Consider the following 21,785-nt stretch of genomic DNA (forward strand, 5'->3'; position numbering starts at 1 on the left):
AAATACCTTAGGAAATACTCTAGGCACTGCCTATAAAGGCCCCAGTGAGAATTGAACTCACGACCCCTGGTTTACAAGACCAGTGCTCTAACCACTGAGTTATGAAGCCGACATATTGACTAACGCAACGACGTGGGTTTTATTCGAAATCACCCAAGTCGTATCCTTCCATTAGCCTATAGATGGTCTTACAAAGGAGAGGCATGACCAAATAAAACCATAACTGCAGAACTAGCTGCGAATTTATTGGTTGATTTAAGACAAATCAAACTTTAAGACAGTTTGGAAATCACAACTGAATGAATTGATGCTATTTATCAGTTTTTAGTGGATTGGAGAGAAACAGTCATGTCAATCGGTAGATTGACAGAAAAATCAAATTGGTTTTTAGTAGATTGGAGAGAAACAGAGTGTCCATCATGCAGTCATGAAAAATGTTATATGTTTTACATTAAGGTTTTAGAAACATGCTACAGAAACATAGAAACAAATCAAACTTTTAGACAGTTTGGAAATCACAACTGAATGAATTGATGATATTTATCGGGTTTTAGTGGATTGGAGAGAAACAGTCATGTCAATCGGTAGATTGACAGAAAAATTAAATTGGTTTTTAGTAGATTGGAGAGAAACAGAGTTGTCCATCATGCAGTCATGAAAAATGTTATATGTTTTACATTAAGGTTTTAGAAACATGCTACAGAAACATAGAAACAAATCAAACTTTTAGACAGTTTGGAAATCACATCAGAATGAATTGATGTTTTTGGGGACTGAATGAGTGAAGTATATGGAAACAGTGCAAATATCTTCCTTTATGAACAAAATTGACACGGCCAGAGGCAATTTTTTTCCAAAATTTTTCATGCAAAACCGAACATGCATAATTTCCTGTTTATAAAAAAATAAAAGAGGTAATGCTGGACATAAACAACATATTGAATGAAGCAATGACGTCTGAATATTCTCAGTTTGGTCCAAGCAATTATCTTAAAGGTAATGACATGTTGGAATTGTCTGTGATGAAGTAAATACCTTAGGAAATACTCTAGGCACTGCCTATAAAGGCCCCAGTGAGAATTGAACTCACGACCCCTGGTTTACAAGACAAGTGCTCTAACCACTGAGCTATGAAGCCAACATATTAACTAACGCAACGACGTGGGTTTTATTCGAAATCACCCAAGTCGTATCCTTCCATTAGCCTATAGATGGTCTTACAAAGGAGAGGCATGACCAAATAAAACCATAACTCCAGAACTAGCTGCGAATTTATTGCTTGATTTAAGACAAATAAAATTTTAAGACAGTTTGGAAATCACAACTGAATGAATTGATGCTATTTATCGGTTTTTAGTGGATTGGAGAGAAACAGTCATGTCAATCGGTAGATTGACAGAAAAATCAAATTGGTTTTTAGTAGATTGGAGAGAAACTGAGTGTCCATCATGCAGTCATGAAAAATGTTATATGTTTTACATTAAGGTTTTAGAAACATGCTACAGAAACATAGAAACAAATCAAACTTTTAGACAGTTTGGAAATCACATCAGAATGAATTGATGTTTTTGGGGACTGAATGAGTGAAGTATATGGAAACAGTGCAAATATCTTCCTTTATGAACAAAATTGACACGGCCAGAGGCAATTTTTTTCCAAAATTTTTCATGCAAAACCGAACATGCATAATTTCCTGTTTATAAAAAAATAAAAGAGGTAATGTTGGACATAAACAATGTATTGAATGAAGCAATGATGTCTGAATATTCTCAGTTTGGTCCAAGCAATTATCTTAAAGGTATTGACATGTTGGAATTGTCTGTGATGAAGAAAATACTCTAGGCACTGCCTATAAAGGCCCCAGTGGGAATTGAACTCACGACCCCTGGTTTACAAGACCAGTGCTCTAACCACTGAGCTAACTCTCCAATCTACTAATGCAACGACGTGGGTTTTATTCGAAATCACCCAAGTCGTATCCTTCCATTAGCCTATAGATGGTCTTACAAAGGAGAGGCATGACCAAATAAAACCATAACTCCAGAACTAGCTGCGAATTTATTGCTTGATTTAAGACAAATAAAACTTTAAGACAGTTTGGAAATCACAACTGAATGAATTGATGCTATTTATCGGTTTTTAGTGGATTGGAGAGAAACAGTCATGTCAATCGGTAGATTGACAGAAAAATCAAATTGGTTTTTAGTAGATTGGAGAGAAACTGAGTGTCCATCATGCAGTCATGAAAAATGTTATATGTTTTACATTAAGGTTTTAGAAACATGCTACAGAAACATAGAAACAAATCAAACTTTTAGACAGTTTGGAAATCACATCAGAATGAATTGATGTTTTTGGGGACTGAATGAGTGAAGTATATGGAAACAGTGCAAATATCTTCCTTTATGAACAAAATTGACACGGCCAGAGGCAATTTTTTTCCAAAATTTTTCATGCAAAACCGAACATGCATAATTTCCTGTTTATAAAAAAATAAAAGAGGTAATGTTGGACATAAACAATGTATTGAATGAAGCAATGATGTCTGAATATTCTCAGTTTGGTCCAAGCAATTATCTTAAAGGTATTGACATGTTGGAATTGTCTGTGATGAAGTAAATTCCTTAGGAAATACTCTAGGCACTGCCTATAAAGGCCCCAGTGAGAATTGAACTCACGACCCCTGGTTTACAAGACCAGTGCTCTAACCACTGAGCTATGAAGCCAACATATTGACTAACGCAACGACGTGGGTTTTATTCGAAATCACCCAAGTCGTATCCTTCCATTAGCCTATAGATGGTCTTACAAAGGAGAGGCATGACCAAATAAAACCATAACTCCAGAACTAGCTGCGAATTTATTGGTTGATTTAAGACAAATCAAACTTTAAGACAGTTTGGAAATCACAACTGAATGAATTGATGCTATTTATCGGCTTTTAGTGGATTGGAGAGAAACAGTCATGTCAATCGGTAGATTGACAGAAAAATCAAATTGGTTTTTAGTAGATTGGAGAGAAACAGAGTGTCCATCATGCAGTCATTAAAAATGTTATATGTTTTACATTAAGGTTTTAGAAACATGCTACAGAAACATAGAAACAAATCAAACTTTTAGACAGTTTGGAAATCACATCAGAATGAATTGATGTTTTTGGGGACTGAATGAGTGAAGTATATGGAAACAGTGCAAATATCTTCCTTTATGAACAAAATTGACACGGCCAGAGGCAATTTTTTTCCAAAATTTTTCATGCAAAACCGAACATGCATAATTTCCTGTTTATAAAAAAATAAAAGAGGTAACGTTGGACATAAACAACGTATTGAATGAAGCAATGATGTCTGAATATTCTCAGTTTGGTCCAAGCAATTATCTTAAAGGTATTGACATGTTGGAATTGTCTGTGATGAAGAAAATACTCTAGGCACTGCCTATAAAGGCCCCAGTGGGAATTGAACTCACGACCCCTGGTTTACAAGACCAGTGCTCTAACCACTGAGCTAACTCTCCAATCTACTAACGCAACGACGTGGGTTTTATTCGAAATCACCCAAGTCGTATCCTTCCATTAGCCTATAGATGGTCTTACAAAGGAGAGGCATGACCAAATAAAACCATAACTCCAGAACTAGCTGCGAATTTATTGCTTGATTTAAGACAAATAAAACTTTAAGACAGTTTGGAAATCACAACTGAATGAATTGATGCTATTTATCGGTTTTTAGTGGATTGGAGAGAAACAGTCATGTCAATCGGTAGATTGACAGAAAAATCAAATTGGTTTTTAGTAGATTGGAGAGAAACAGAGTGTCCATCATGCAGTCATGAAAAATGTTATATGTTTTACATTAAGGTTTTAGAAACATGCTACAGAAACATAGAAACAAATCAAACTTTAAGACAGTTTGGAAATCACAACTGAATGAATTGATGCTATTTATCGGTTTTTAGTGGATTGGAGAGAAACAGTCATGTCAATCGGTAGATTGACAGAAAAATGAAATTGGTTTTTAGTAGATTGGAGAGAAACAGAGTTGTCCATCATGCAGTCATGAAAAATGTTATATGTTTTACATTAAGGTTTTAGAAACATGCTACAGAAACATAGAAACAAATCAAACTTTTAGACAGTTTGGAAATCACATCAGAATGAATTGATGTTTTTGGGGACTGAATGAGTGAAGTATATGGAAACAGTGCAAATATCTTCCTTTATGAACAAAATTGACACGGCCAGAGGCAATTTTTTTCCAAAATTTTTCATGCAAAACCGAACATGCATAATTTCCTGTTTATAAAAAAATAAAAGAGGTAATGTTGGACATAAACAATGTATTGAATGAAGCAACGATGTCTGAATATTCTCAGTTTGGTCCAAGCAATTATCTTAAAGATATTGACATGTTGGAATTGTCTGTGATGAAGTAAATACCTTAGGAAATACTCTAGGCACTGCCTATAAAGGCCCCAGTGAGAATTGAACTCACGACCCCTGAATGAATTGATGCTATTTATCGGTTTTTAGTGGATTGGAGAGAAACAGTCATGTCAATCGGTAGATTGACAGAAAAATCAAATTGGTTTTTAGTAGATTGGAGAGAAACAGAGTGTCCATCATGCAGTCATGAAAAATGTTATATGTTTTACATTAAGGTTTTAGAAACATGCTACAGAAACATAAAAACAAATCAAACTTTAAGACAGTTTGGAAATCACAACTGAAGGAATTGATGCTATTTATCGGGTTTTAGTGGATTGGAGAGAAACAGTCATGTCAATCGGTAGATTGACAGAAAAATTAAATTGTTTTTTAGTAGATTGGAGAGAAACAGAGTTGTCCATCATGCAGTCATGAAAAATGTTATATGTTTTACATTAAGGTTTTAGAAACATGCTACAGAAACATAGAAACAAATCAAACTTTTAGACAGTTTGGAAATCACATCAGAATGAATTGATGTTTTTGGGGACTGAATGAGTGAAGTATATGGAAACAGTGCAAATATCTTCCTTTATGAACAAAATTGACACGGCCAGAGGCAATTTTTTTCCAAAATTTTTCATGCAAAACCGAACATGCATAATTTCCTGTTTATAAAAAAATAAAATAGGTAATGTTGGACATAAACAATGTATTGAATGAAGCAACGATGTCTGAATATTCTCAGTTTGGTCCAAGCAATTATCTTATAGGTATTGACATGTTGGAATTGTCTGTGATGAAGTAAATACCTTGGGAAATACTCTAGGCACTGCCTATAAAGGCCCCAGTGAGAATTGGACTCACGACCCCTGGTTTACAAGACCAGTGCTTTAACCACTGAGCTATGAAGCCGACATATTGACTAACGCAACGACGTGGGTTTTATTCGAAATCACCCAAGTCGTATCCTTCCATTAGCTTATAGATGGTCTTACAAAGGAGAGGCATGACCAAATAAAACCATAACTCCAGAACTAGCTGCGGATTTATTGGTTGATTTTAGACAAATCAAACTTTAAGACAGTTTGGAAATCACAACTGAATGAATTGATGCTATTTATCGGTTTTTAGTGGATTGGAGAGAAACAGTCATGTCAATCGGTAGATTGACAGAAAAATCAAATTGGTTTTTAGTAGATTGGAGAGAAACAGAGTGTCCATCATGCAGTCATGAAAAATGTTATATGTTTTACATTAAGGTTTTAGAAACATGCTACAGAAACATAGAAACAAATCAAACTTTAAGACAGTTTGGAAATCACAACTGAATGAATTGATGCTATTTATCGGTTTTTAGTGGATTGGAGAGAAACAGTCATGTCAATCGGTAGATTGACAGAAAAATTAAATTGGTTTTTAGTAGATTGGAGAGAAACAGAGTTGTCCATCATGCAGTCATGAAAAATGTTATATGTTTTACATTAAGGTTTTAGAAACATGCTACAGAAACATAGAAACAAATCAAACTTTTAGACAGTTTGGAAATCACATCAGAATGAATTGATGTTTTTGGGGACTGAATGAGTGAAGTATATGGAAACAGTGCAAATATCTTCCTTTATGAACAAAATTGACACGGCCAGAGGCAATTTTTTTCCAAAATTTTTCATGCAAAACCGAACATGCATAATTTCCTGTTTATAAAAAAATAAAAGAGGTAATGTTGGACATAAACAATGTATTGAATGAAGCAACGATGTCTGAATATTCTCAGTTTGGTCCAAGCAATTATCTTATAGGTATTGACATGTTGGAATTGTCTGTGATGAAGTAAATACCTTGGGAAATACTCTAGGCACTGCCTATAAAGGCCCCAGTGAGAATTGGACTCACGACCCCTGGTTTACAAGACCAGTGCTTTAACCACTGAGCTATGAAGCCGACATATTGACTAACGCAACGACGTGGGTTTTATTCGAAATCACCCAAGTCGTATCCTTCCATTAGCTTATAGATGGTCTTACAAAGGAGAGGCATGACCAAATAAAACCATAACTCCAGAACTAGCTGCGGATTTATTGGTTGATTTTAGACAAATCAAACTTTAAGACAGTTTGGAAATCACAACTGAATGAATTGATGCTATTCATCGGTTTTTAGTGGATTGGAGAGAAACAGTCATGTCAATCGGTAGATTGACAGAAAAATCTAATTGGTTTTTAGTAGATTGGAGAGAAACAGAGTGTCCATCATGCAGTCATGAAAAATGTTATATGTTTTACATTAAGGTTTTAGAAACATGCTACAGAAACATAGAAACAAATCAAACTTTAAGACAGTTTGGAAATCACAACTGAATGAATTGATGCTATTTATCGGTTTTTAGTGGATTGGAGAGAAACAGTCATGTCAATCGGTAGATTGACAGAAAAATTAAATTGGTTTTTAGTAGATTGGAGAGAAACAGAGTTGTCCATCATGCAGTCATGAAAAATGTTATATGTTTTACATTAAGGTTTTAGAAACATGCTACAGAAACATAGAAACAAATCAAACTTTTAGACAGTTTGGAAATCACATCAGAATGAATTGATGTTTTTGGGGACTGAATGAGTGAAGTATATGGAAACAGTGCAAATATCTTCCTTTATGAACAAAATTGACACGGCCAGAGGCAATTTTTTTCCAAAATTTTTCATGCAAAACCGAACATGCATAATTTCCTGTTTATAAAAAAATAAAAGAGGTAACGTTGGACATAAACAATGTATTGAATGAAGCAACGATGTCTGAATATTCTCAGTTTGGTCCAAGCAATTATCTTATAGGTATTGACATGTTGGAATTGTCTGTGATGAAGTAAATACCTTGGGAAATACTCTAGGCACTGCCTATAAAGGCCCCAGTGAGAATTGGACTCACGACCCCTGGTTTACAAGACCAGTGCTTTAACCACTGAGCTATGAAGCCGACATATTGACTAACGCAACGACGTGGGTTTTATTCGAAATCACCCAAGTCGTATCCTTCCATTAGCTTATAGATGGTCTTACAAAGGAGAGGCATGACCAAATAAAACCATAACTCCAGAACTAGCTGCGGATTTATTGGTTGATTTTAGACAAATCAAACTTTAAGACAGTTTGGAAATCACAACTGAATGAATTGATGCTATTCATCGGTTTTTAGTGGATTGGAGAGAAACAGTCATGTCAATCGGTAGATTGACAGAAAAATCAAATTGGTTTTTAGTAGATTGGAGAGAAACAGAGTGTCCATCATGCAGTCATGAAAAATGTTATATGTTTTACATTAAGGTTTTAGAAACATGCTACAGAAACATAGAAACAAATCAAACTTTAAGACAGTTTGGAAATCACAACTGAATGAATTGATGCTATTTATCGGTTTTTAGTGGATTGGAGAGAAACAGTCATGTCAATCGGTAGATTGACAGAAAAATGAAATTGGTTTTTAGTAGATTGGAGAGAAACAGAGTTGTCCATCATGCAGTCATGAAAAATGTTATATGTTTTACCTTAAGGTTTTAGAAACATGCTACAGAAACATAGAAACAAATCAAACTTTTAGACAGTTTGGAAATCACATCAGAATGAATTGATGTTTTTGGGGACTGAATGAGTGAAGTATATGGAAACAGTGCAAATATCTTCCTTTATGAACAAAATTGACACGGCCAGAGGCAATTTTTTTCCAAAATTTTTCATGCAAAACCGAACATGCATAATTTCCTGTTTATAAAAAAATAAAAGAGGTAACGTTGGACATAAACAATGTATTGAATGAAGCAACGATGTCTGAATATTCTCAGTTTGGTCCAAGCAATTATCTTATAGGTATTGACATGTTGGAATTGTCTGTGATGAAGTAAATACCTTGGGAAATACTCTAGGCACTGCCTATAAAGGCCCCAGTGAGAATTGGACTCACGACCCCTGGTTTACAAGCCCAGTGCTCTAACCACTGAGCTATGAAGCCGACATATTGACTAACGCAACGACGTGGGTTTTATTCGAAATCACCCAAGTCGTATCCTTCCATTAGCTTATAGATGGTCTTACAAAGGAGAGGCATGACCAAATAAAACCATAACTCCAGAACTAGCTGCGGATTTATTGGTTGATTTTAGACAAATCAAACTTTAAGACAGTTTGGAAATTACAACTGAATGAATTGATGCTATTTATCGGTTTTTAGTGGATTGGAGAGAAACAGTCATGTCAATCGGTAGATTGACAGAAAAATCAAATTGGTTTTTAGTAGATTGGAGAGAAACAGAGTGTCCATCATGCAGTCATGAAAAATGTTATATGTTTTACATTAAGGTTTTAGAAACATGCTACAGAAACATAGAAACAAATCAAACTTTAAGACAGTTTGGAAATCACAACTGAATGAATTGATGCTATTTATCGGTTTTTAGTGGATTGGAGAGAAACAGTCATGTCAATCGGTAGATTGACAGAAAAATTAAATTGGTTTTTAGTAGATTGGAGAGAAACAGAGTTGTCCATCATGCAGTCATGAAAAATGTTATATGTTTTACATTAAGGTTTTAGAAACATGCTACAGAAACATAGAAACAAATCAAACTTTTAGACAGTTTGGAAATCACATCAGAATGAATTGATGTTTTTGGGGACTGAATGAGTGAAGTATATGGAAACAGTGCAAATATCTTCCTTTATGAACAAAATTGACACGGCCAGAGGCAATTTTTTTCCAAAATTTTTCATGCAAAACCGAACATGCATAATTTCCTGTTTATAAAAAAATAAAAGAGGTAACGTTGGACATAAACAATGTATTGAATGAAGCAACGATGTCTGAATATTCTCAGTTTGGTCCAAGCAATTATCTTATAGGTATTGACATGTTGGAATTGTCTGTGATGAAGTAAATACCTTGGGAAATACTCTAGGCACTGCCTATAAAGGCCCCAGTGAGAATTGGACTCACGACCCCTGGTTTACAAGACCAGTGCTTTAACCACTGAGCTATGAAGCCGACATATTGACTAACGCAACGACGTGGGTTTTATTCGAAATCACCCAAGTCGTATCCTTCCATTAGCTTATAGATGGTCTTACAAAGGAGAGGCATGACCAAATAAAACCATAACTCCAGAACTAGCTGCGGATTTATTGGTTGATTTTAGACAAATCAAACTTTAAGACAGTTTGGAAATCACAACTGAATGAATTGATGCTACACAACCAATTTGGAGGACAACCTAAATTCCCCTTAAAATTATGTCCATAAGTAATGTCGTATAGACAAGGAAAAAGAGGGGCGTACAATGATGCCTATGACTGTAAGTAACAGGTAGCTATGACTCCTAAAATATCAAGAACAAAAACCTAAAAAATGGAGTCAATACACAGCTTTGACTAATAAACATAATGATCTTTATTTATACAGAACATAAAACATATATCACACATTAAAATCAAGGATGATTGCCACAGTGTGGAAATGTTTGGAAGCCAGACAGGTATAGATCACAGTGTATAAATATAGAGGTATTATACTCAAAAGGATAACATGGAAGGGGACTGACAAGTCAATTTCAATTAGTATACACAGTCCTAGATCATGGTAGATGGTTGTAAATATAAGGGATAGGGCAGAAATACCTAGCCCATCCACAAACTGGTATAGAGGAAGGTGTATAAGTGACATGTAAGAGTCTTACCCATGGTATGTTATCCTGCTGTCTGGCGTCACACCCGACGCGCGTTTCGGCGGAAAAGCCTTCGTCCGGGGGTGGTGCCAGAGAGCTAAGAGGAGGAATTTATACAGATAGAACACCAATCGCGTACGCAGCTGGTAAGTAGCCTCATCACTTACAGCTGACCGAAGTGATGAGGCAAGTGACGAGGCATTCGAGACGCCAATCACATCACATGCATGACACATCACAGAGTTCAAGATGAAGAAGGTCAAAAGCCTGCGCGTGCGCAGGCGATGATCGGGACAAAACACAGCCCGCAAGTAGACTGCCTGACCAGCTGACACATCAGAACTGAGCGGTCACATGACCGAATCAGCCGTGGAAGTCACATGATCTGGCGGATGTCAACAAGGAAACATCGGAGCTACAGACAAGTGCGTAGATACACTGCTGTGTATCCCAGTTTCAGAATGTAAATGCATGTGATCGCATTTTGGAAACCATTATATATCATTGTATACAGATATAAAAATACATTTACTATCCCTAATCTTTCCCTATTTCATAGTATACAGTGTACATGTGTACATATAAAAACAAAAACAACAATGAATGAATACACAATATATATGAAGGATATATACATATATAAATATATACATATATATATAAATATGTGACAGACAGGTAATGCATTTGCGAAATATATAAATAAATAAGTAATACATAACATACAAAACACATTTACTATGTATAATAAAATAAATTAATCATTACACTATGTGGGTAAAATATGCATATATATATATAACCATATATAAAGAAATATACACACATACATATCAACACATGCACATAACTTATATTATAAAAACTAAAATTTATTAATATTGTAGATATAAAAATAGTGCTACATCGACCATATATCCAAAAGTATATGATTAAAAATGAAAATAGTGTGTGCAAAGTGAATTGTGAATAATAAATTAAATTAAATTAGTGTATGTTTGTGAAGATCGTAGAAGAAATTTATAAAAGAGAATTAGATCTTTCATTATTTATTCTCTATGTTGTGTGTTTAGTTGCTAGTGATTAGAAAAATATATGTGAATAAATGTGAAAAACTATATATACACATATATACATATGAGTGTATACAAACCCAGATGTACTAAAAGAGGTACACACATATATATCGAGGAAGATCCTATTTTTGTGTTAAAAGCATATATATGTGTGTATAGTACGCACATGCATACATGAAACACATAAAACACATGAAAAAATGTGCAATGTGCAATATACCCCTACGCCCATGCATATGAAACCAACAATATAAAAAGAAAAAATATATGAGAAATTAATGACATGCCTACATGACCACATATATAAACGAAATAAATTATTATAAACTAAATATATAATTCAGATAATACAGAAAAAAAGAAGGAAAAGAACCACAAAATATTTATTAATTATATCCATCCATCTAATGAGAAGGTAATAGTGCAGATGTTCATCTAAAATGCATAAATGGCCTCCAAATAGACTCATAAATCATCAAAAAAATGGTCAACAGGACCTAAAATTCAGAAACAAAGACAAGAAAAGAAAAAAGTTACAACATTAAAATTATCATGTCATTGTTCGACACCTAAAAGCATCACACAAGAGATCCTGACACCAGTTATAGAAAGGCCGCAAAACCCAAATTCTCGTTAAGGCCTGTTGGATGCATGGTTTTCAATTTCCAGATCCAACGGGTCTCTAATCGAAGAAGTTTCTTCATCAGAGACCCACCTCTAAGGCCCACCTCCGTATGGTCTATGCCCATGGCACGCAGGCCCTTAGAATCACAACTGTGATGGAGAAAGAAGTGCTTAGGCAAAGTTTTTAATGAATCTACCATTTCGGGCATCGTTCCTCTGGCAGCCTCGATCCCATTCACATGTTCTCGTATCCTTACCTTTAGTTCTCTTGTAGTCAACCCAATGTATATCAAGGGACACGGGCACTGGGCATAGTAGATCACCCCTTTCGTGTTGCATGTAATGGGCCACGTGATTCTATACTTCATCTCCTTGCTTGAATCCCAGAACTCCTCACTCATAATGATGTTTGGGCAGGCAATACAACGTCCGCATGGGCGACAGCCCCAACGTGGTTTACCTGCACCAAAAATAGGTTTTATTGTAGGAGGGCCATAATGACTGTGAACCAGTGTGTCTCGAAGGTTCATCGCTCGTCTGGAGGCCACCGAAGGTCTCAGGGGCAACAATTCCGAAAGGACTGGGTCTGTCCTCAGTAGGGGCCAGTATTTAGACAAACATTGCACCATTTCCCCCCACCTGTCATGGTAAGTTGTCACATACCTAATTTGTGAGGGTAGTGATCGCTTGACTACAGGCTGCAATAGTTTAGAGCGGGTTGTTTTACAAGCTCTATTGTATGCCTTCCGTATATTCTTTATATTGTATCCTCTATCCAGAAAACGCTGTCTCAGAATAGCTGCCTGTTTTTCAAAGTCCTCTTCGGTGGAACAAAGCCTCTTCATTCGAAGGAATTGTCCTGTTGGAATAGCCCGTATCATATGCCTAGGGTGAGACGAGGATGCATGCAAATATGAATTAACAGCGGTTTCTTTTCTATGGACATCCGTCTGTATGTACCCATCATTGTCACGTTTGATGAGCACATCCAGAAAATCTATTGCCTGATCTTCTACTCTCCATGTCAACTTGATGTTGACCTCATTACAATTCAATTCAGTTACAAAAGAGTAAAACTCCTCCCTTGTGCCATGCCATATCAAGAAAATGTCGTCGATGAATCTGGTCCAAAGTACGACCTTGCTCACCGACGACATCCGGTCAGACAGAAAGAGATCCCTCTCCCACAGCCCCAGGAATAGGTTGGCATATGATGGTGCACATGCTGCCCCCATTGCAGTGCCCTGGAGCTGTAGGTAGAAGGAACCTCCAAAAGTGAAAAAGTTATGGGTCAACACAAACTCCAAGATAGTTAGTATAAATTGGATCTTGGCAGGGTCTGTATCAGTCATTCTCAAGAAGTATGCCGCTGCACACAAACCATCCTGGTGTCTGATGTTAGTATATAACGACTCGACATCACAGGTGGCTAATAGCATCCCAGGGTCAAGATGAATACCCTCTAATTTTTGAATAAGATCCGCAGAGTCCCTCAGATAGGACGGGAGGGTCTCAACTGATGGTTTTAGCATAGCATCTATGTACTTACTAAGATTATCACATAAATTTCCCCTTCCCGAAATAATGGGGCGTCCAGGTGGTACTTTAGGATTCTTGTGAATCTTAGGTAGCAAGTACAGGCTTGCTATTGTAGGTTCTTGTATGGTCAAACATTCCTTCAATTCAGCAGAGATGATACCATCATCTGAGGCTTCCCTTAGAATATCCATTAAAGCTGCACTGAAAGAAGAGAGAGGGTTGAATGTCAGCTTTTTGTAGCAGGTAGGATTTCTCAAGTGCCGATATGCCTCTTTCTCGTACATGTTTCTTGGCCAGACCACTATATTACCCCCTTTATCTGCCGGTTTGTATATAATATCCGGTAAATTCCTTAATTTTTTAAGGCTCTTACGTTCAACTATAGAGAGGTTATCATGTCTAATGGATACAGGAATTTTTTCCAAATCCTGTGTCACCAATTTAACGAATAGCTCGATAGGAGGGCATGTAGCAAATTGTGGAAATCTGGTAGAACGTTTAAGTATAGAGATCGGAATCCTACCTGCTGTTAATTCTTCTTGTTCGTTCAGCAGTTGTTCCAAACATCGCAATGTCTCAATTTCTTCCGGTGTCTCAAAATTGTAACTGTCATCTCTCCTATGGTACCATCTCTTGAACATGAGACTCCTGGCAAATAGATGGAGGTCCTTTATTGCTGTAAAAGTATCGAATTGTGAGGCGGGCACAAATGTCATCCCCTTAGACAGGACCCCTGTATCAATACTTGATAGAGTATGTTCTGATAGGTTAATTACCTTAAGCCTTGGGTTGTCCATTAGGTTTTCTGATGGGTCCACCCTTCTTTGCCTGTTATAGGCTCCAGAACCGCGTGGTTCCATATGGCGTCCAGTTTGTTTGCGTCTTTGACGACCTCTGTAACCATTCTCATTAAATCGTCTGGGGTCCATGGTGCTTCGTGTTCTCATCCCCTGTGATGTGTCACTGGATTCTGATGTAGAATTACCCGACGACATGGACGACGTTCTAAATATAATTTTATTCTTAGGTTTCGGGTTACGCCATCTATATACACGGTTCAGAGATGCATCATTCTGATCACGCATAAATTTGTTTTTCTTGACCTCCTGTATTTCTTTTTCCCATTTGTCCATGTCTAGCTCCAGGGACTGAAAAAAGATTCCAAAATCTTCATTACTCATTTTGTCTTTAAGTTGGGTTTGTATTAATTGGATATCAACATCTATGGTTTCAAGCCCTTTCCTATCTAGACCGACCAGGAGTTCCATAAAAGTTTTGGATGCTATATTACAAGCATCCTCCCACCGTGACGTAAACATGTCATCATCCACTGGGAAAGAAGGGAAAACTTGGATACGAAGGCCTCTGGGAAGGAGGCCCCGTTGTAAATATTTTTCGAGAAAGGCCTTATTCCACCAAGTTTTAACCCGTTTGTGGAAAAGGGTTCTAAAGGTGTTTTTAAGGGCAGCAACATTCTCCCTGGTGTCAGGATCTACCCCTGTGGCATCATCCTTAAAAACCAAATTGAGTTTGGTCAGCCAGGTCTTTTCCCTGGCTGTGAAGTCCATGTCGGTGGACCTCCTGGAATCTGAAAGAACAACAGATAATGAATATACACAACCAATTTGGAGGACAACCTAAATTCCCCTTAAAATTATGTCCATAAGTAATGTCGTATAGACAAGGAAAAAGAGGGGCGTACAATGATGCCTATGACTGTAAGTAACAGGTAGCTATGACTCCTAAAATATCAAGAACAAAAACCTAAAAAATGGAGTCAATACACAGCTTTGACTAATAAACATAATGATCTTTATTTATACAGAACATAAAACATATATCACACATTAAAATCAAGGATGATTGCCACAGTGTGGAAATGTTTGGAAGCCAGACAGGTATAGATCACAGTGTATAAATATAGAGGTATTATACTCAAAAGGATAACATGGAAGGGGACTGACAAGTCAATTTCAATTAGTATACACAGTCCTAGATCATGGTAGATGGTTGTAAATATAAGGGATAGGGCAGAAATACCTAGCCCATCCACAAACTGGTATAGAGGAAGGTGTATAAGTGACATGTAAGAGTCTTACCCATGGTATGTTATCCTGCTGTCTGGCGTCACACCCGACGCGCGTTTCGGCGGAAAAGCCTTCGTCCGGGGGTGGTGCCAGAGAGCTAAGAGGAGGAATTTATACAGATAGAACACCAATCGCGTACGCAGCTGGTAAGTAGCCTCATCACTTACAGCTGACCGAAGTGATGAGGCAAGTGACGAGGCATTCGAGACGCCAATCACATCACATGCATGACACATCACAGAGTTCAAGATGAAGAAGGTCAAAAGCCTGCGCGTGCGCAGGCGATGATCGGGACAAAACACAGCCCGCAAGTAGACTGCCTGACCAGCTGACACATCAGAACTGAGCGGTCACATGACCGAATCAGCCGTGGAAGTCACATGATCTGGCGGATGTCAACAAGGAAACATCGGAGCTACAGACAAGTGCGTAGATACACTGCTGTGTATCCCAGTTTCAGAATGTAAATGCATGTGATCGCATTTTGGAAACCATTATATATCATTGTAGACCAAATAAAACCATAACTCCAGAACTAGCTGCGAATTTATTGGTTGATTTTAGACAAATCAAACTTTAAGACAGTTTGGAAATCACAACTGAATGAATTGATGCTATTTATCGGTTTTTAGTGGATTGGAGAGAAACAGTCATGTCAAAATAAAAGTGTAAAACTGTAAAATCGGTAGATTGACAGAAAAATCAAATTGGTTTTTAGTAGATTGGAGAGAAACAGAGTGTCCATCATGCAGTCATGAAAAATGTTATATGTTTTACATTAAGGTTTTAGAAACATGCTACAGAAACATAGAAACAAATAAAACTTTAAGACAGTTTGGAAATCACAACTGAATGAATTGATGCTATTTATCGGTTTTTAGTGGATTGGAGAGAAACAGTCATGTCAATCAGTAGATTGACAGAAAAATTATATTGGTTTTTAGTAGATTGGAGAGAAACAGAGTTTTCCATCATGCAGTTATGAAAAATGTTATATGTTTTACATTAAGGTTTTAGAAACATGCTACAGAAACATAGAAACAAATCAAACTTTTAGACAGTTTGGAAATCACATCAGAATGAATTGATGTTTTTGGGGACTGAATGAGTGAAGTATATGGAAACAGTGCAAATATCTTCCTTTATGAACAAAATTGACACGGCCAGAGGCAATTTTTTTCCAAAATTTTTCATGCAAAACCGAACATGCATAATTTCCTGTTTATAAAAAAATAAAAGAGGTAATGTTGGACATAAACAATGTATTGAATGAAGCAATGATGTCTGAATATTCTCAGTTTGGTCCAAGCAATTATCTTAAAGATATTGACATGTTGGAATTGTCTGTCTGTGATGAAGTAAATACCTTAGGAAATACTCTAGGCACTGCCTATAAAGGCCCCAGTGAGAATTGAACTCACGACCCCTGGTTTACAAGACCAGTGCTCTAACCACTGAGATATGAAGCCGACATATTGACTAACGCAACGACGTGGGTTTTATTCGAAATCACCCAAGTCGTATCCTTCCATTAGCCTATAGATGGTCTTACAAAGGAGAGGCATGACCAAATAAAACCATAACTCCAGAACTAGCTGCGAATTTATTGGTTGATTTAAGACAAATCAAACTTTAAGACAGTTTGGAAATCACAACTGAATGAATTGATGCTATTTATCGGTTTTTAGTGGATTGGAGAGAAACAGTCATGTCAATCGGTAGATTGACAGAAAAATCAAATTGGTTTTTAGTAGATTGGAGAGAAACAGAGTGTCCATCATGCAGTCATGAAAAATGTTATATGTTTTACATTAAGGTTTTAGAAACATGCTACAGAAACATAGAAACAAATCAAACTTTAAGACAGTTTGGAAATCACAACTGAATGAATTGATGCTATTTATCGGTTTTTAGTGGATTGGAGAGAAACAGTCATGTCAATCGGTAGATTGACAGAAAAATTAAATTGGTTTTTAGTAGATTGGAGAGAAACAGAGTTGTCCATCATGCAGTCATGAAAAATGTTATATGTTTTACATTAAGGTTTTAGAAACATGCTACAGAAACATAGAAACAAATCAAACTTTTAGACAGTTTGGAAATCACATCAGAATGAATTGATGTTTTTGGGGACTGAATGAGTGAAGTATATGGAAACAGTGAAAATATCTTCCTTTATGAACAAAATTGACACGGCCAGAGGCAATTTTTTTCCAAAATTTTTCATGCAAAACCGAACATGCATAATTTCCTGTTTATAAAAAAATAAAAGAGGTAATGTTGGACATAAACAATGTATTGAATGAAGCAATGATGTCTGAATATTCTCAGTTTGGTCCAAGCAATTATCTTAAAGGTATTGACATGTTTTACAAGACCAGTGCTCTAACCACTGAGCTATGAAGCCGACATATTGACTAACGCAACGACGTGGGTTTTATTCGAAATCACCCAAGTCGTATCCTTCCATTAGCCTATAGATGGTCTTACAAAGGAGAGGCATGACCAAATAAAACCATAACTCCAGAACTAGCTGCGAATTTATTGGTTGATTTTAGACAAATCAAACTTTAAGACAGTTTGGAAATCACAACTGAATGAATTGATGCTATTTATCGGTTTTTAGTGGATTGGAGAGAAACAGTCATGTCAATCGGTAGATTGACAGAAAAATCAAATTGGTTTTTAGTAGATTGGAGAGAAACAGAGTGTCCATCATGCAGTCATGAAAAATGTTATATGTTTTACATTAAGGTTTTAGAAACATGCTACAGAAACATAGAAACAAATAAAACTTTAAGACAGTTTGGAAATCACAACTGAATGAATTGATGCTATTTATCGGTTTTTAGTGGATTGGAGAGAAACAGTCATGTCAATCGGTAGATTGACAGAAAAATCAAATTGGTTTTTAGTAGATTGGAGAGAAACAGAGTGTCCATCATGCAGTCATGAAAAATGTTATATGTTTTACATTAAGGTTTTAGAAACATGCTACAGAAACATAGAAACAAATAAAACTTTAAGACAGTTTGGAAATCACAACTGAATGAATTGATGCTATTTATCGGTTTTTAGTGGATTGGAGAGAAACAGTCATGTCAATCAGTAGATTGACAGAAAAATTATATTGGTTTTTAGTAGATTGGAGAGAAACAGAGTTTTCCATCATGCAGTTATGAAAAATGTTATATGTTTTACATTAAGGTTTTAGAAACATGCTACAGAAACATAGAAACAAATCAAACTTTTAGACAGTTTGGAAATCACATCAGAATGAATTGATGTTTTTGGGGACTGAATGAGTGAAGTATATGGAAACAGTGCAAATATCTTCCTTTATGAACAAAATTGACACGGCCAGAGGCAATTTTTTTCCAAAATTTTTCATGCAAAACCGAACATGCATAATTTCCTGTTTATAAAAAAATAAAAGTGGTAATGTTGGACATAAACAATGTATTGAATGAAGCAATGATGTCTGAATATTCTCAGTTTGGTCCAAGCAATTATCTTAAAGATATTGACATGTTGGAATTGTCTGTGATGAAGTAAATACCTTAGGAAATACTCTAGGCACTGCCTATAAAGGCCCCAATGAGAATTGAACTCACGACCCCTGGTTTACAAGACCAGTGCTCTAACCACTGAGCTATGAAGCCGACATATTGACTAACGCAACGACGTGGGTTTTATTCGAAATCACCCAAGTCGTATCCTTCCATTAGCCTATAGATGGTCTTACAAAGGAGAGGCATGACCAAATAAAACCATAACTCCAGAACTAGCTGCGAATTTATTGGTTGATTTTAGACAAATCAAACTTTAAGACAGTTTGGAAATCACAACTGAATGAATTGATGCTATTTATCGGTTTTTAGTGGATTGGAGAGAAACAGTCAAGTCAATCGGTAGATTGACAGAAAAATCAAATTGGTTTTTAGTAGATTGGAGAGAAACAGAGTGTCCATCATGCAGTCATGAAAAATGTTATATGTTTTACATTAAGGTTTTAGAAACATGCTACAGAAACATAGAAACAAATCAAACTTTAAGACAGTTTGGAAATCACAACTGAATGAATTGATGCTATTTATCGGTTTTTAGTTGATTGGAGAGAAACAGTCATGTCAATCGGTAGATTGACAGAAAAATCAAATTGGTTTTTAGTAGATTGGAGAGAAACAGAGTGTCCATCATGCAGTCATGAAAAATGTTATATGTTTTACATTAAGGTTTTAGAAACATGCTACAGAAACATAGAAACAAATAAAACTTTAAGACAGTTTGGAAATCACAACTGAATGAATTGATGCTATTTATCGGTTTTTAGTGGATTGGAGAGAAACAGTCATGTCAATCGGTAGATTGACAGAAAAATCAAATTGGTTTTTAGTAGATTGGAGAGAAACAGAGTGTCCATCATGCAGTCATGAAAAATGTTATATGTTTTACATTAAGGTTTTAGAAACATGCTACAGAAACATAGAAACAAATCAAACTTTAAGACAGTTTGGAAATCACAACTGAATGAATTGATGCTATTTATCGGTTTTTAGTGGATTGGAGAGAAACAGTCATGTCAATCGGTAGATTGACAGAAAAATCAAATTGGTTTTTAGTAGATTGGAGAGAAACAGAGTGTCCATCATGCAGTCATGAAAAATGTTATATGTTTTACATTAAGGTTTTAGAAACATGCTACAGAAACATAGAAACAAATAAAACTTTAAGACAGTTTGGAAATCACAACTGAATGAATTGATGCTATTTATCGGTTTTTAGTGGATTGGAGAGAAACAGTCATGTCAATCGGTAGATTGACAGAAAAATCAAATTGGTTTTTAGTAGATTGGAGAGAAACAGAGTGTCCATCATGCAGTCATGAAAAATGTTATATGTTTTACATTAAGGTTTTAGAAACATGCTACAGAAACATAGAAACAAATAAAACTTTAAGACAGTTTGGAAATCACAACTGAATGAATTGATGTTTTTGGGGACTGAATGAGTGAAGTATATGGAAACAGTGCAAATATCTTCCTTTATGAACAAAATTGACACGGCCAGAGGCAATTTTTTTCCAAAATTTTTCATGCAAAACCGAACATGCATAATTTCCTGTTTATAAAAAAATAAAAGAGGTAATGTTGGACATAAACAATGTATTGAATGAAGCAATGATGTCTGAATATTCTCAGTTTGGTCCAAGCAATTATCTTAAAGATATTGACATGTTGGAATTGTCTGTGATGAAGTAAATACCTTAGGAAATACTCTAGGCACTGCCTATAAAGGCCCCAGTGAGAATTGAACTCACAACCCCTGGTTTACAAGACCAGTGCTCTAACCACTGAGCTATGAAGCCGACATATTGACTAACGCAACGACGTGGGTTTTATTCGAAATCACCCAAGTCGTATCCTTCCATTAGCCTATAGATGGTCTTACAAAGGAGAGGCATGACCAAATAAAACCATAACTCCAGAACTAGCTGCGAATTTATTGGTTGATTTTAGACAAATCAAACTTTAAGACAGTTTGGAAATCACAACTGAATGAATTGATGCTATTTATCGGTTTTTAGTGGATTGGAGAGAAACAGTCATGTCAATCGGTAGATTGACAGAAAAATCAAATTGGTTTTTAGTAGATTGGAGAGAAACAGAGTGTCCATCATGCAGTCATGAAAAATGTTATATGTTTTACATTAAGGTTTTAGAAACATGCTACAGAAACATAGAAACAAATCAAACTTTAAGACAGTTTGGAAATCACAACTGAATGAATTGATGCTATTTATCGGTTTTTAGTGGATTGGAGAGAAACAGTCATGTCAATCGGTAGATTGACAGAAAAATCAAATTGGTTTTTAGTAGATTGGAGAGAAACAGAGTGTCCATCATGCAGTCATGAAAAATGTTATATGTTTTACATTAAGGTTTTAGAAACATGCTACAGAAACATAGAAACAAATAAAACTTTAAGACAGTTTGGAAATCACAACTGAATGAATTGATGCTATTTATCGGTTTTTAGTGGATTGGAGAGAAACAGTCATGTCAATCGGTAGATTGACAGAAAAATCAAATTGGTTTTTAGTAGATTGGAGAGAAACAGAGTGTCCATCATGCAGTCATGAAAAATGTTATATGTTTTACATTAAGGTTTTAGAAACATGCTACAGAAACATAGAAACAAATAAAACTTTAAGACAGTTTGGAAATCACAACTGAATGAATTGATGCTATTTATCGGTTTTTAGTGGATTGGAGAGAAACAGTCATGTCAATCGGTAGATTGACAGAAAAATCAAATTGGTTTTT

General features: G+C 35.9%; 11 non-coding genes across 11 annotated transcripts; all 11 read right to left on the reverse strand.

Annotated features, from left to right (window-relative positions):
• Window positions 1–36: 36 nt before the first annotated feature.
• Window positions 37–109, reverse strand: TRNAT-UGU (transfer RNA threonine (anticodon UGU)). The gene has a single exon. It is a non-coding gene; the product is annotated as a tRNA-Thr (tRNA).
• Window positions 110–1,065: 956 nt separating this feature from the next.
• TRNAT-UGU (transfer RNA threonine (anticodon UGU)) lies at window positions 1,066–1,138 on the reverse strand. The gene has a single exon. It is a non-coding gene; the product is annotated as a tRNA-Thr (tRNA).
• A 1,515-nt stretch (window positions 1,139–2,653) lies between these two features.
• TRNAT-UGU (transfer RNA threonine (anticodon UGU)) lies at window positions 2,654–2,726 on the reverse strand. The gene has a single exon. It is a non-coding gene; the product is annotated as a tRNA-Thr (tRNA).
• Window positions 2,727–5,268: 2,542 nt separating this feature from the next.
• On the reverse strand, window positions 5,269–5,341 carry TRNAT-UGU (transfer RNA threonine (anticodon UGU)). The gene has a single exon. It is a non-coding gene; the product is annotated as a tRNA-Thr (tRNA).
• A 956-nt stretch (window positions 5,342–6,297) lies between these two features.
• Window positions 6,298–6,370, reverse strand: TRNAT-UGU (transfer RNA threonine (anticodon UGU)). Its single transcript has one exon. It is a non-coding gene; the product is annotated as a tRNA-Thr (tRNA).
• A 956-nt stretch (window positions 6,371–7,326) lies between these two features.
• TRNAT-UGU (transfer RNA threonine (anticodon UGU)) lies at window positions 7,327–7,399 on the reverse strand. Its single transcript has one exon. It is a non-coding gene; the product is annotated as a tRNA-Thr (tRNA).
• Window positions 7,400–8,355: 956 nt separating this feature from the next.
• Window positions 8,356–8,428, reverse strand: TRNAT-UGU (transfer RNA threonine (anticodon UGU)). The gene has a single exon. It is a non-coding gene; the product is annotated as a tRNA-Thr (tRNA).
• A 956-nt stretch (window positions 8,429–9,384) lies between these two features.
• On the reverse strand, window positions 9,385–9,457 carry TRNAT-UGU (transfer RNA threonine (anticodon UGU)). The gene has a single exon. It is a non-coding gene; the product is annotated as a tRNA-Thr (tRNA).
• Window positions 9,458–16,855: 7,398 nt separating this feature from the next.
• On the reverse strand, window positions 16,856–16,928 carry TRNAT-UGU (transfer RNA threonine (anticodon UGU)). Its single transcript has one exon. It is a non-coding gene; the product is annotated as a tRNA-Thr (tRNA).
• A 2,120-nt stretch (window positions 16,929–19,048) lies between these two features.
• Window positions 19,049–19,121, reverse strand: TRNAT-UGU (transfer RNA threonine (anticodon UGU)). Its single transcript has one exon. It is a non-coding gene; the product is annotated as a tRNA-Thr (tRNA).
• A 1,633-nt stretch (window positions 19,122–20,754) lies between these two features.
• TRNAT-UGU (transfer RNA threonine (anticodon UGU)) lies at window positions 20,755–20,827 on the reverse strand. Its single transcript has one exon. It is a non-coding gene; the product is annotated as a tRNA-Thr (tRNA).
• Window positions 20,828–21,785: the final 958 nt, after the last annotated feature.

The sequence above is a fragment of the Rhinoderma darwinii genome, chromosome 1 (assembly GCF_050947455.1).
Source record: "Rhinoderma darwinii isolate aRhiDar2 chromosome 1, aRhiDar2.hap1, whole genome shotgun sequence".
NCBI classification, from domain to species: domain Eukaryota; kingdom Metazoa; phylum Chordata; class Amphibia; order Anura; family Rhinodermatidae; genus Rhinoderma; species Rhinoderma darwinii.